Source organism: Lissotriton vulgaris, chromosome 8 (assembly GCF_964263255.1).
Source record: "Lissotriton vulgaris chromosome 8, aLisVul1.2, whole genome shotgun sequence".
Lineage (NCBI taxonomy): Eukaryota > Metazoa > Chordata > Amphibia > Caudata > Salamandridae > Lissotriton > Lissotriton vulgaris.
Genome location: NC_141696.1, coordinates 1,125,790,699 through 1,125,804,845, shown reverse-complemented (window position 1 = coordinate 1,125,804,845; position 14,147 = coordinate 1,125,790,699). Strand labels below are relative to the sequence as shown.

At 43.0% G+C, this 14,147-nt stretch overlaps 1 protein-coding gene across 4 annotated transcripts in view; it reads left to right on the top strand.

The window, feature by feature from the left end:
• The window catches only part of PHF11 (PHD finger protein 11), a 534,242-nt gene that overhangs the window by 438,643 nt on the left and 81,452 nt on the right, over positions 1 to 14,147 (top strand). The window lies entirely within an intron of this gene.

The window sequence follows — 14,147 nt, the reverse complement described above, 5'->3', positions numbered from 1 at the left end:
TAAGCCTAGTATCCCGGACATTATGCACTATCTTCTCCACCTGCAAAATTCAGGCCTCGCCTACAAAACTAGTTAATATATCCACATACATGCAAAACAGGAGACACTCCTTCCTCTTTCACATCCTAGTAATCAAAGCCTTTATGAAGGGCCTCAAGAGAGTCATCCCTCCCCGAGTCCCTCCTGATCCTGAATGGAACCACAATGTGGTCCTCAGCAGGCTTATGGGTCAGCCCTTCTTTGAGCCATTGCATTCTTGCTCTTTGCAGTTTCTCTCATGGAAAATAGCTTTCCTCGTATCTTTAACCTCCATCAGACACATTAGTGAGCTGGAGTCCCTCACACTCCAAGGATCCTTGATTCAGGTTTACAGGGAAAGGGTTGGTCCCAGAACTGACCCAAAGTTCCTTCCTAAAATGGTTTCCTCTTTCTACCTCAGACAAGAGCTGGCAAACTTTTTCCCTCAACCAGACTCAGTAGTGGACGGAGCCCTTCATGCCCACTTACAAATTAGACCGGCAGGCCAAACCCTTCCGCAGGTCCAATCAGTTGTTTGTAGGATTCACAAAACCTCACAAAGGCAGGCCTATTTCTAAGGCAACAATTGCCAGATGGATAGTTGAAGACCTCCAACCCTGCTACCATTAAACATAGAGAGCTCTCCCTGATACCCCCAGGGCTCACTCTATACACAAGAAAGCAGCAGCCATGACCTCGATTGGTAATATTCCACTAACTAACATATGTGAGTCAGTCACTTGATCAACCCCCCCACACATTCACTAAGCGCTATTATGTGGATATCTTAGCCCACTGTTAGACTATGGTTCGGCCGACTTTTTCATACATCTGCACTGCATCATCCATACGCTAGCCACCGCTTGTAGGCGGTACTGCTTTACAGTCTGTGCAGTGCATGTGTATCTACAGCTACACATGCTATGATGAAAAAACGTACCCTATAAGCATCTGTTCATAGCGCCCAGTGCAGTAGATTCACGTGCGATCACCCTCCTCCCCTGAAGTACATATATCTACTTGCAGATCTGTTCTTTTATCACTTATCTTAATGTCACAGTGCAGGTGGTGCACCATATTGCCGTATCGCTCCTGATATGCTGTTCGAATTGCCCTGTTGCTTTATTACGGTCTCTGTTTCCTGTCGGCTGTAGCTGTGTGTTTTCATCTCCACTGAGCATTTGGGAGCTGTTGTCTCCAAAAGAGTAACTGTTATATCAAATACTATCACTAATATCTGTAGCACATCAATGTAACAGTACAGCTTGATTGTATTCCTGTCGATCTTCTGTAACATGTCCAGCAAACCAAAACTCGGTGGTGGATGCAATGGACGAACCACCTTGCTTCTCCTCCCTACACGTCTGCCTGTGAATGGACTCTCTTAGTGGCACAAACTCGGCCATTTACGTCTCTTTTAAGATTCTTTTGCTAGTAAAAGACATCTTAGTTGTATTGATTCCCAGCCAGAGAAAAAAGAAGAGTTCTCTTACCTGCAGGTGAAGGTCCTCCCCTGCGTTACAATAGTTTACAGATCGTAACTCGAGGAAGCCACACTGGCAGTGGTAAGGTGGAAAAGGCCACCTCTCTCCATACAGCTACTCCACTGTGAAAGACACATAGGCAGAAGAGCACATGCTGGTACCATCGCTCCCCTGGTTTTTGACTCTGAATCCCTGCGCCCTCTCAACGAAACCTCTGCAAGATGCGTTCAGCAGTAACCCATGCTGAAAAAGGGGATATCCCAACAGCTGCCACTCATTAGATCCCACTGCCATCTTTGATTTACAGCATGTCACAGATCCACAGTGGAGGGCATTTCACAGGTCACCATCAGTTGCCTTGGATGCACGCTAACTTCAGGAATCTATGTCGATATCCCGCAGTCTTTTTCCTCGCAGGGAATCACAACGCGGTCATTACAACGACCGCGTTGTGATTCCGCATACCATTACTCCGCAAGTCGGAACAAAGACTTGCGGAGAGGGGCGCTGGATGTTGGAATAGTATAATTTACTATTCCAACTCCAGTCTGTGCGGACACTAGAAAAGGTGTTGGATTTTAAATCCAACACCTCCCCCTCCGTAAGTTGTTTCGACTTGCGGAGTAATGGTATGCGGAATCACAAAGCGGTTGTTGTAACAAACACGTTGTGATTCCCTGCGGGGAAAATGTTTCGTGGTAAACGTTGTTTACCTAACTTCAGCACTAACTTGCTCCACACATCCCAAACCATGAGATCCCGGAAAGATTGTAGTGCTCCTCAGCAACAGAAGCCCTGCTGTTTTTGCTGCTGCTCTGTTGTCATCTTGATCAGAAACCCTAGTCCTGGAGTAGTAGTAATGTCCAATGATTTAAGCACAAACAAAATTGAGTAAGTGGATGACACAACACGTTGCAGAAGATGTGGTACAGTACATAGTGGAAGGCTTTTAAAAGGAGAAAGGGGCTGATGAGTATTTGTAAATGGCTGACTCCAAGGCTCTCCTCTTATGCTCATCTTGATGTATGTCCCAAATCAGCTCTAGGAAGAGTTCCTAAGCATTACACTCCAAAAATAGGAAATCTAGCTGCAGGTCCACTCATTATGTGATGGGACCTCAATCCATTAATGGGACAAAGAAAAAGATACAGTAGTAAGATAGTGGATCAGGGTATCAAGTGGGATGCCCTGAGGTTTCAGAAAGGAATACTTCATTGCTGAAGCAGTGCAACACAAACTGAGGGAAGCTGTGCTTCTAAAACTTAAAGAGAACTCTGTGCAGCAGAAGCCAAGGATAGACCATTCTAACCACAGAGATTATGGCAAAAAGTTATTACAATAAGAATGTAAACATTTTAAACAGGCAGGTAGGACTAGCTCCTATAGAAATTTGACCTGAAGTACTACAAAGGGTCAACAAAGTGGGTAAAATCCTAGTTGTTAATCTAAGGGCCAGGCAAATATAAACCTATGTCACGGAAAATCAGGATGACAAAAAAGAGTTTTAACAGCGGAACATGACGCTGTGCATTCCAAACACACTGCTCTCTCTGCTCAATGTGGATGCGCACTGTATGAACATTTTGGCATCCAAACTGGACCGCCGGAAGCCCTCCTTAGCACATCTTTACCAAGCTGCCTATATCAGATGATGTCAGGTTAGCAATTTCACAAAACATGTTCCACTTGATTGATATTGCCAGATGTCGCAGAAATGAATCCGTCCTATACAAAAAGGCATTTTCAGAGGGAATGGGTCCTTTTGGAGTACACACTGAGAGCATAGGTTGTGACAATTGCCATATGTGCTTGAATATGGTCACCCGGCATAACTCCACAGTGAAGTTATTATGCTCCTGAGACAAGATAGAGCTGCCTTCTTTCATCCCTTTATTAGCAATTTCTCTGGAACTCCATGCGCTTCTACGGTCACCCACTTAAAAAGGGACATATTTAGGAAGAACTAATCAGCCTTCTGAATGCCATTCACGGTGAAAAAATACTGGGAAAACAATTTGACTGAAAGGGTTTCACTTTGTTTGTTTTTCACCAGTTTCACCTACAACAGTAGAGCGATAGTCCAAATCAAATAGCTGTATGTCTCTTTCAAATACACCATACAGATCGATCTATCATTGTTATTATGTGACTACAGAACTTCCAACAATAATCCCGGGAGAGACTTTAGTGAGTAGGGCACAACAGTTCATTTATGCTGGGCATGTTAAATAAGTCCAGTCCAGTTCTTTTGAAAAACTATAAATATGTACATGGATGTTCTAGGCCAATGGTTCGTAACGTTTTGACTTCTGTGGACCCTCACATAATCATTATTGGAATCTGAGGATCCCCCACTGAATCATCATTGCAATTCAGACACCCCCTCTGAGTCATTAGTGACACCGGTGGACCCCAGCGAAACCAATTTTGATGATCTGAACCGCAAAAGAATACACAAAAAATACAGACATGCATTCATCAAATGCACTAATGATTAAATATTTTATTTGATTAACAAAGAAAGACAACAAATTAACTTAAATGGGCAGGTTAGAGGTTTTCTAAATTCAATTAAGGCCACCAATCGTTCATATTATATTCTGTTTCAAGCACTTGCAATGCTCCCGCTAATCAATCTTGTGGACAACCACTTAACTTTTAGCCTCCTATTTCAAATTCCTTCACATTAACAGAACATTTAAAACCTTTTATTTTTACGTTTTGCTTCTTTATTTATATAAACTTTATTAATCTGTTAAAATTATTAAATTTTCTACTCATTCACAGACCTCCTGAGAAAGCTTTGTGGACCCCTTGGGGTCCCTGGACCACTTGTTAAAAACTGCTGTTTAACCTACAGATAAACAAATTCGAGTAGTAATACTTGTTTTGAACTATACTTTCTACATTGTTATACAGAAGGGAGTTTGGAAATTACTAGCCTGTATGGCTAGTGGTGCAAAGGAAGGATTGCTGCTGCTAAAAAAAAAGACAAAAACACAGAGCGGGAGCTGGAATTGTTTTCACCAGATCATCTTCTGAAAATAGACAACTGACTTGTATTAAGTACTGGTCTAGTCCATGCAGGGGGAATGTAGAGAAGATGACTAGACCACTGAACATTACTGCAAATTAGATGGAGCGGGTGTAGACCCAGGGGGCACCAAACAGGACGTTTTGATGCTTGTTCTGAGGGTTCTTCGGATGCTTATCATTGAGCTGGCTAATATGCAAAACATCTTGGAGCTCATTGACTCAATATGTTATGGCCTGCACTACCTCAATTTATCTTTAAAATTTGCAAGTTAAAACAAGTATTGTTTATCAGGTGAGCAGGGTAGATTCCCCCGTATTCTAGACACTCTACATTGTGCCTGGATGTTTGTCTGCTTCTATTGATTTTCACACACAAGAAAATACATTTTCTTCAAGGCAAGAGCTAATACTATGACTTTCAAATATCTGGTCATATTAGCTAACCGGAGGATAACAATACCAATCAGCATCTTGGGACCACATAACAGTTTAAGAGGGAGTAGAGACTTATCTGTTGTGGCCTATTAGTGTGTCCATTGTTAGTTGAGCAGAAATATATTGATACATGCTGCTAGATGTAATATAATTGACAAATTTATATTTGATATGTATCACTTGATGAACAATCCTCGTGTTTTAAGGTTATTTCACATGACGGCTGTTTCAGGTGGATCTTGTACATAGCAAGCATTTTGCTGAGAAATATGTGCCTCAAAGTATGCTAACTTTGACTTGTTATCTTAAGATATCCACACTAGCTTCGTCTTGTGATGATATTGAAAGATTAAGCTCTTTTTGATACTGAATACAAACTCACTAATATTTGAGCTTGTAACTTTGGTATAGGAAACCGGTGTTACAAATAATACATTTGGATGTCAGCAGTGCCTACCTATAAAGATATACAAATTTGGCATTAATTAGTATACTTAATATGCAGTAAGTATTTGCTGCACATGATTTAGCTCTGTAGAGTTTCTAGTATGTTGTGCATGCATTCAAATGTGACAGCACTATTAAGGAACTATCAGAACATTTACAGAAGTCACACTTGGTGATAATATGAATGACAGAATGAATACGGTGATGATACAAGATACAGGATCATTTATAGAATTTAAAACTATACTTAACTTCTGATTGAGTAGCATGTTTTTCTCATTGGCACCATAGCACTTCACTTACTGAGAGTATATATGAACTTTTTACTGTCAGTGTGGCTTTTGAACTAACAGGTGACATATGGAAATATATCTGGGCTAAGAGTTCTCTTTTGAAGAACATCTTTGAATATTTTAATTGTAGTTTCAGGTAATATTTAGAAGGGCTCTGGCAGTGACCTTTACGTTACACTAGAACAATAAGCGCACAATTAAAATAATGTATTTTTATTTTCGAGCTTAGCTAATGTTTTATTTTATGCATTACATTTTGTGCATATACATTTAATACAATATATTACTATATCATAATTACTATACTAATTGTTATTATTATTTATCAGCAGGATCATAGTTTGAGTCCAAATATTTTCTAAGGTGATTTCTGAAAAATTTTGGGCAAACAAGATTAAATTAAAATGTATACGTAGCTTTATAATAGTTGATAGTCCTATTTAATATTTGACCTTGTGTGTAAAAGTTGAGGCAGAAATCCTACTCCTATGTGGACTGTAAAGATAGTGTCCCTTTCACACATTGTTTCTTGGTTTTGTTTGTATTAAAAGTTGCACTTTAATTAAAATGAATGATAAACTCACAATGATGAAATCTTCAAAAGTAGATAAACACTTAAACGTAATCACCTGAAGTGCCAATGGGCTGAATAATCCAGTAAAAAAAAGAAAGGTACTAGATCATATCAAAAAATGTAAGCTAGATATGGATGTTTTACAAGAAACCTATTTGAATGAGCTAAGGCAGAAACTAGCTTTTCAACAAATTCGAAAAGTTTGAATATTGTATTTAGAAAAACATTAAACATTAAATATCGAGACAAATAGAGACACGTTCTTGAAATGGTTGATGACCTCATTTTCTTAATATGCAAAGCTTATTGGCCAGTCCATAATTTGAAGACTTCATCTGAAGAATTATGTAGGAAGTGTGTACTTTGTTGGAGTGAAAGAAAATGTTTGTAGCTGCAGACTTTAATTTGGCACTAGAACCTTTCTTGGTGAATAGGAAAAGAGATGAGAAGTACATAAACCATTATTGCAAGTCTGTTAATAAAAATTAGCCTAGAAGGGTTGAAAGACATTTGTAAACTAAATAATCCAAAAGAACAGCATTTTCCCTTCTGTTCAAAAGTGCACAGCTGTTATTCAAGAACTGATTACATGTTACTGTAGACCTTCATCAAACAGCTAGTTTTGCAAGTTAGGAATTGAACTGTAATGTGTCTTAGTGACATAGATAGGACATTTGATATGGAAGAATGCAGAGATTAGAAAAAAGCTTTAGAAAAAATCATGGGGTTCTATTGTAAATTGTGTAAACCAGGAGTGGGGAAAGTAGGTAATGTTTAAAGAAGATTACATTAATGACTATTAGTGACATGAAAATGCCTCTCTAAATGCAAATAATACAGAAAAATAGATTAAAGAAGTAATACAAAGTTAAAGAGCAGGAATTACCGCATGTACACTTGGTACAGAAATATCCCTAATGTTTAGTAATATGTTTAACAACAACTTAGAAAACAAACACTTCCGCAGAAGGATGAAGGAATCTAATATAACAGTTGCACCAAATGATAGACCCATATATTTATAGCAATTACACTGCAATTTAATTGCTAGATTTAGCGGTCAGTCTTCTGAATAAATAGACCAGATTGAGAATGAGCATCAAAAGAATTATTGGAAAAGATCTAGTAGTTTTTGCCCATTAATACTTTTAACTTGCAGACATTACAGTTCAGAGGAAATAGAAAGAAAAGAGGAATGCTATGGTAATCCTTATAGATACAGAAAAGGTGTTTGACAATCTGAGTTGGCATATTTTAACTGCAGTCCTTCAGAAGATATGGTTTGTCCAGAAAATGTGATATTGCCTTAATGTGCTTTAACTTCGCACAAAGCACAATGGGGTATTCCCACAGTACTGCTATGTACAAAAAGAAGCTAGACATACCATATGTCACTGCATCTGTTCAATATTGACCTAAAATAACCAGAATTAGTGTGGAATAGATATGGCAGAATCTTGAAAAGATTTTTTAAAGGATCCGTAAAGTTATGTAAGGTAAGGTAAGGTAAAGTTATGTACAGTATCCTTTTTAGGTCTCACCTAAGCCATCGCGTTATCGATCCTTTGGCGAGATATTAAGTGGGGACTTTCAAAAGTACTCCCAAAGGCTTTTCCATGCCTACAGTGCATGTGTGCGGGCACGTGCACATCGCACACCATTTGGCAGCCTGTGAGCCTCTCTCCGCACTCATGCTGGTTTGCTTGCAGCCGGCATCAGTCTTCAAACACTTCAAAGAAATCCGCTCCCCCGCACCCTGCCGTTTCTGGCTTTGCTCGCCTAAAGGCTCTAATGCCCAAGATCACACCCGATTAAACATCCAAGGTAATGCACCCATAAATTATATTGTTGCTTCCTGCTACTTTGGTGTCACCTCCACTTTCATCATTGGATCCCCGTCTTTTGCTATCTAGATGTTGTAAAATAGACATGAAAGGTTTAGTTATGTCCTGATGAGGGTCACTTTCGGAAAGTCTTACAGAAACTACACTGTGCGCATTCCTACCCGTTCTGGTCTCGTTTCTTAGAGGTTTATGGTGCTGTTCATTCACACTTGCCAGAGATGCCGAAAGAGCTCTTTTGAGCTTCTAATTTAATTATGTGCTAAGAAATGTTTTATTGTGTACTATACTATTTTATTGATTCCTTTGGCCATCCTTAGAGTTTGAACGTGATGCCAAATTCTGTGTGAAGTCCGTGCATTGCAACAAGCGCCTAGAGGCGCTGCTGAATTTTGCACAGCCCGCTGGCTGACTCTTGCAGGATTGTCATCAATCTGTCTGTCTACCCCATACCCTTCTAAAGACTTCTTAGAGCTTCTTGTAGGTGCAAACAAATCCAGCCCCCAAATAATGCTCGGTCATTCAACTGAGGCGATGAGGCTTAGAATGAAAGACGTGCACGTAAGAGACCACGAGATACCGAACTACAGATTGTAAATGTGCAAAGAACGAGAACAGCACAACTCTAATGTGCATTGCATATATCTGAAGCGCTTGAAACCTGTGCATAATGTAAAAAGAAAGCACTCCCTAGGAACAAGGGGAACGAGGGGTGTTCATTCAATTAATTTTGAGTAAACAAAGCGAAATTGGCAGGATGTGGATGGACCTGGCTTTCTTCATCTACCATCAAGACAGTGTGCTTTTTATGGGTTTGGAAAATCTACCAGTGTTGATTGCTAAGCTTCCACAGACAGCTGTCTTTTTATAAATGTAAATGTTAGCAACGTCTCTCTTAATAAACAATTCAGTAAAAAGCAAAATACACACTGAAAAATAAGGGTCTTAAAAGTACTTTTGGTCATTTTAAGGCCCACGATTTATGGCAGCACAATGTTTAAATTACCCTGGCTCCGCCTCCACGTTTGGTATTTGTTTATCGCTGAATTTTGAGACTGATTGAGAAGGCGCTGCCTGTCCCTACCCCACCGCGCCTCTTGGCTTGGCCATTTCTGACCCCACGCTGTGCTCTGCCGAGGCCCACCAACCTCCCGCCTGCTTCTCCCCCTTCACTTCTTTTGCTCTCATCTCTTGGTCCCCTTCCACGTTTCTTTATTTTTTGCCTCCTTTCACTTTCTACCTTTCTCTGCCCATTTTTGTATTTGTCTTTCTTTTGCCCTTTTACATCCTTTTTTTGCACCTTTTGTCTCTTTTTTCTCTCATTCTGCACGCAAACTACTTTCATTCACACTCACTGCCACTTATTGTTTTGCACTCTGCCTCCTTTTTTGTCTTTTTTCACAGCTTCTTTTGCCCCATTCTTTCTCTGTTTTTGCCTCTTCTAATCTATGGCTGCCTTTTGCAGCTTTTTTTGTCCACAAGACTATGCCGCAGTTAAACTGCTCCCTCCCACCACACACACAACCACAACCACACATACAACCACACACACAACCACACACACACAACCACACACACAACCCCACACACACAACCACCCACACCCACAACCACCCACACCCACGACCACACACACCCACCCACACACACCCACACACCACACACACACACACACACCCACACACACACAACCACACACACAACCACACACACACACCCACACAACAACCACACACAACAAACACACACACAAACACACACACAACCAAACATACAACCACACACAACCCCACACAATTACACACATACACACACACACAACCACAAACGCACACACAACCACACACACAACCGCAAACACAACACAAACAACCACACACAACCACACACACCCAACCACACACACACTCACACACACAACCACACACACAAACACTCACACACACAACCACACACACAACCATACACCCAACCACACACACCCAACCACAAGTACACATTCAAGCACACACTCAACCAACCACACAACTACAAACACAACACACAACCACACACACAGCCACACACACAACCACAACCACACACACAACCACAAACCACACACAACCACACACACCACACACCCACCCTCATAAACACACACAACCACACACACACACACCCACAACCGCACACAACCACACCCACACATACACACAACCACAACCACACACAAACACAACCACACACACACACACTTAACCACACACACTTAACCACACACACACTTAACCACACACACACAACCATATACACACACAACGACACACAACCACACACACACGCACACATACACAACCACAAACACCCACAAACACAACACACACAACCGCACACACAACCACACACACAACCACACGCACAACCACACGCACAACCACACACACAACCACACACACACACTTAACCACACACACGACCACACCCAACCACACAACCACACAACCACACATAGAATTGAAGATAGTTGGACGCGGATCGCTACATTAACGCAGCTTGTATCTTGCTCTGTTGATGCTTTTGAAAAAACGAAATAGTGGAAATAGCTTACTGACTTTATTTTTATTTTGGGATTTACATACCTTTTTTAACTGTCTCGTTCCGCACACCCGCACTTAAAATTGTATTACTTCACTCGCTGTTTTAGCGATAAGCTTGTGTTGCCATAAATCCTTGGTCGCCATCTTGAGTGAGGGAATACGCTCTGCGCACGTTCTGCCACGCCATTCGGGGTCACGCGCTAGTGCTGAGCTACGCACCTGCGCTCGTAGGTCTATTTAAAACTGCCAAATACAAGCGCGCAGCAGACGCGCCGATGGCGCACCAGAGGCAAGCCGTCTGCGCCCATCTGAGCACCGGCTGTGCCAAGTGCCAGTTATGCTGCCCAATTCAATCTAGATCAAGGTAGGATAATTTACTCTAGGGAGAGCTTGCTTAGTATTGGTAAGAGGGAGGGGGGGAGTCCAAACATCCCGTAATCTCGAGGAATGATAAGAGTATCCTAAATTGCAGGCTGCTGAACTGTAGATCCTTGATAAAACACCACACAGAGACCTCCAGTATGGTGGAGGACCTGGACTTAGACGTCCTATTCCTCACAGAGACTTGGACTTGCACAGATTCTTTGGTAGAACTGGGCCTTACCTGCCCTGGGCACCCCTTGGGGGTGCCCAGGAGGGGCATCTCACAGGGAGAGCCAGGAAGCATTCCACAGCGTTATACAGCGCCGGGACGCCCTGTTGCTGGGGCAGCTGTGCGCTTTACAAGTATACTACATTTACATTTACATTTAAAATCTTTCACAAACCTAGAGTGGTGGGGAGAGGAGGAGGAGGAGTTCGGGTGATATACAAGGAAGAATGGGATTTTACACCCCTAGAGATATAGATGGTGATGGGGATAGAAATATTGGGCTTTTCCTTGCAGGAGACTAAGGGGAGGTTGGTCACGGGTATGGTCTGCTATAGACCCCCTGGATCAGATACTCAGTATCAAGTACTTTTCGACATTCTTACTGACCTCTCCCTAGCGCATTCCAGAATTATTATATTAGGGGATTTCAATTTATGGGATAATGGGTCTCTAGGCAATCACTTGAGAGAGCTGAGCCAAACGTATGAGAACTGTAATCTGTGCCAACTAGTTCAAAAGCCGACACATCAGGGAGGACACTTGCTGGATCTCTTATTTGCCAATCAGACAGATACCAAGATAATGGACATACTACCCCAAAGCTGGTCGGATCATTTCTTAGTTCACTTTCATATTTTTATACCCCGACCGGAGATTACCAATAACTGTCGGACTACTTGCAGACCGGGAAGAGAGTGGGCTAAACTAGTTAAAAATAAGATATATTTGATACCACTGAATCAAAATCTGTTTGTTCCCTCTAACTCAGTCGAGAAAAACTATCAGGAATACTGTAATTTTATAGGTAGCTCCCTGGATAATTCAGTGCCAATCAAGAGATTCAAAAACAGGAAGAAAGCCTCTGCTCCATGGTTTAGTGAGGGACTGAAATTATTACGACTTCGCTGTAAGAAGGCGGAGAGAAAATGGAGGAGGAATTATTCATATACAGACAGAAAGGAACTGAAATAAGCTCAGGCCAGATATAAGGAAGGCATAGCCAAGTCCAAGCAGATTTCTTCGCCCATTCTATTCTGCATGCCCCGAATTGTACCAAAGCACTCTTTAGTATTGTGAAGAATCTCTCACATCCAACATGTACAAGCAACAAGGTGGTCGCTTCACAGAAACTCTGTGATATGATTGCCTGAAAATGTTGAAGAAAAAATCTGTAAAACTGTGGGTGAGTTAGGCCCCAATAATATTAACAACTGGGATGACCGGACTGGAAGATCAGGAGAAGAGCCTATAGCCGTCTCCTGTCTGGAAAACTTTCAGGCCCCCTCTGAGGACCGGTTTAATGATTTGGCTTAAAGTATCACCTCAGGTTCCCCCCGGGATCCCCTGCCTCATAGAATTTGGAAAACATCTGGAAAGGAGACCCTCCCTTGGTTGCGCCTAATTTGCAACCAATCCTTGGAAGAGGGAGTGGTCCTGGAAATATGGAAGAAGGCGGTAATCACTCCTTTGCTTAAGAAATCCTCCCTTGATCCCCTGGTTCCAGTCAACTTTAGACCTATATCCCTCCTGCCATACCTGGTTAAAATTCAGGAGAAAATAGTCAGCAAAACCTTGTCCGGATATTTAGAGGATAATCTCCTATTAGACCAGGATCAATTTGGTTTCCGCCCGGGCCACAGTACTGAGACTGCCTTGGTCACCGCTATGGATAATCTTCGGATGCGAGCAGACAAGGGAGAATCATCTGTCCTAGTATTACTAGATATGTCGGCCGCATTCAACAAGGTGAACCATACAGTACTGTTAGAGAGATTAAAAACTACGGGGATAAAAGGACGAGCTCTGTAGTGGATACATTCCTATCTAACTGGGAGGCAACAGGTAGTGTCTCTGCCTCCATATGAGTCAAGTCAGTCTCTAGTAGGGTATCGGGTTCCGCAGGGATTTGCGATAAGTCCCATCCTTTTTAATATCCACTTGCGCCTCTTACTCTCTTTGATCAAGTCCTACGACTTCGACTTGGTTAACTATGCGGATGATGGGGCGTGGCTAGCCAACCATAATGGCGGTCGGCTGCCTTTAGAGCTCCAGAACCACCCAGGGCCTTTATATTGGGTTCCTATGGGAGCTCAGCCATGACTCACGGTGCGGGTAACGGAGTTGGCGCCCTTGGGCGGGTCCGGAGTGCCTTTTCTGGGTCTGCGCAGGCTGTGGTGTGACAGTGGCGGATCGAGGCCTGCTGAGACGTTCTGCGGGCGGAGAACGGGCGCTGCAGTGAACGAAGAGGCCCTGTGGATGGGACCGCACTGACCGGAAGTAGCGGCGTGGGACCTTCGGAATGGAGCTGCCCTGTTCCTCCCCCTGTCTGGAGCCATATGCGGCGGAGACGGGGCCTGTGAAGTCATCGGGGCCAGACTCGGCGGGGTGAGACAAGGAGCGAGAGGGGATCCCGATGTGACCGGGTCAGTCGGCGTGGCCGGGCCTACCAGCGCAGAGTACATTCCACCTCTGTGAGGCCGGGACTTGAGAATCGTCTCGGCCCTACCACGGCTGCTGCGGCGCCGAGTGGCTGGCTTGTCGCCTGATAGTGTTGAATGCGCCGTGTGCCCCCCTGCCTCCTCGAAGGCTGGGAATGACTGAGAACCCCCCTGGGGAATGTGATGTGCAGTGAGCGGACAGATGACGGCCATATCTCTGGTCGGGGGCATAAAGGTCTAGGAGCTCACAGGAGAGCACCTCTGTTGCTGGGAGCCTGCCTGAATCAGAAGGAGCGGAGCGGTAGGCGTAGGAGGGTTGGGGCGGCACTCCTACCTTTCTGATCGAGCCGAGGAAGGATACCCCCGACCCTGCAGGTGACGCTGCTTGGAGTGAGAGGCTGGAATGTAAC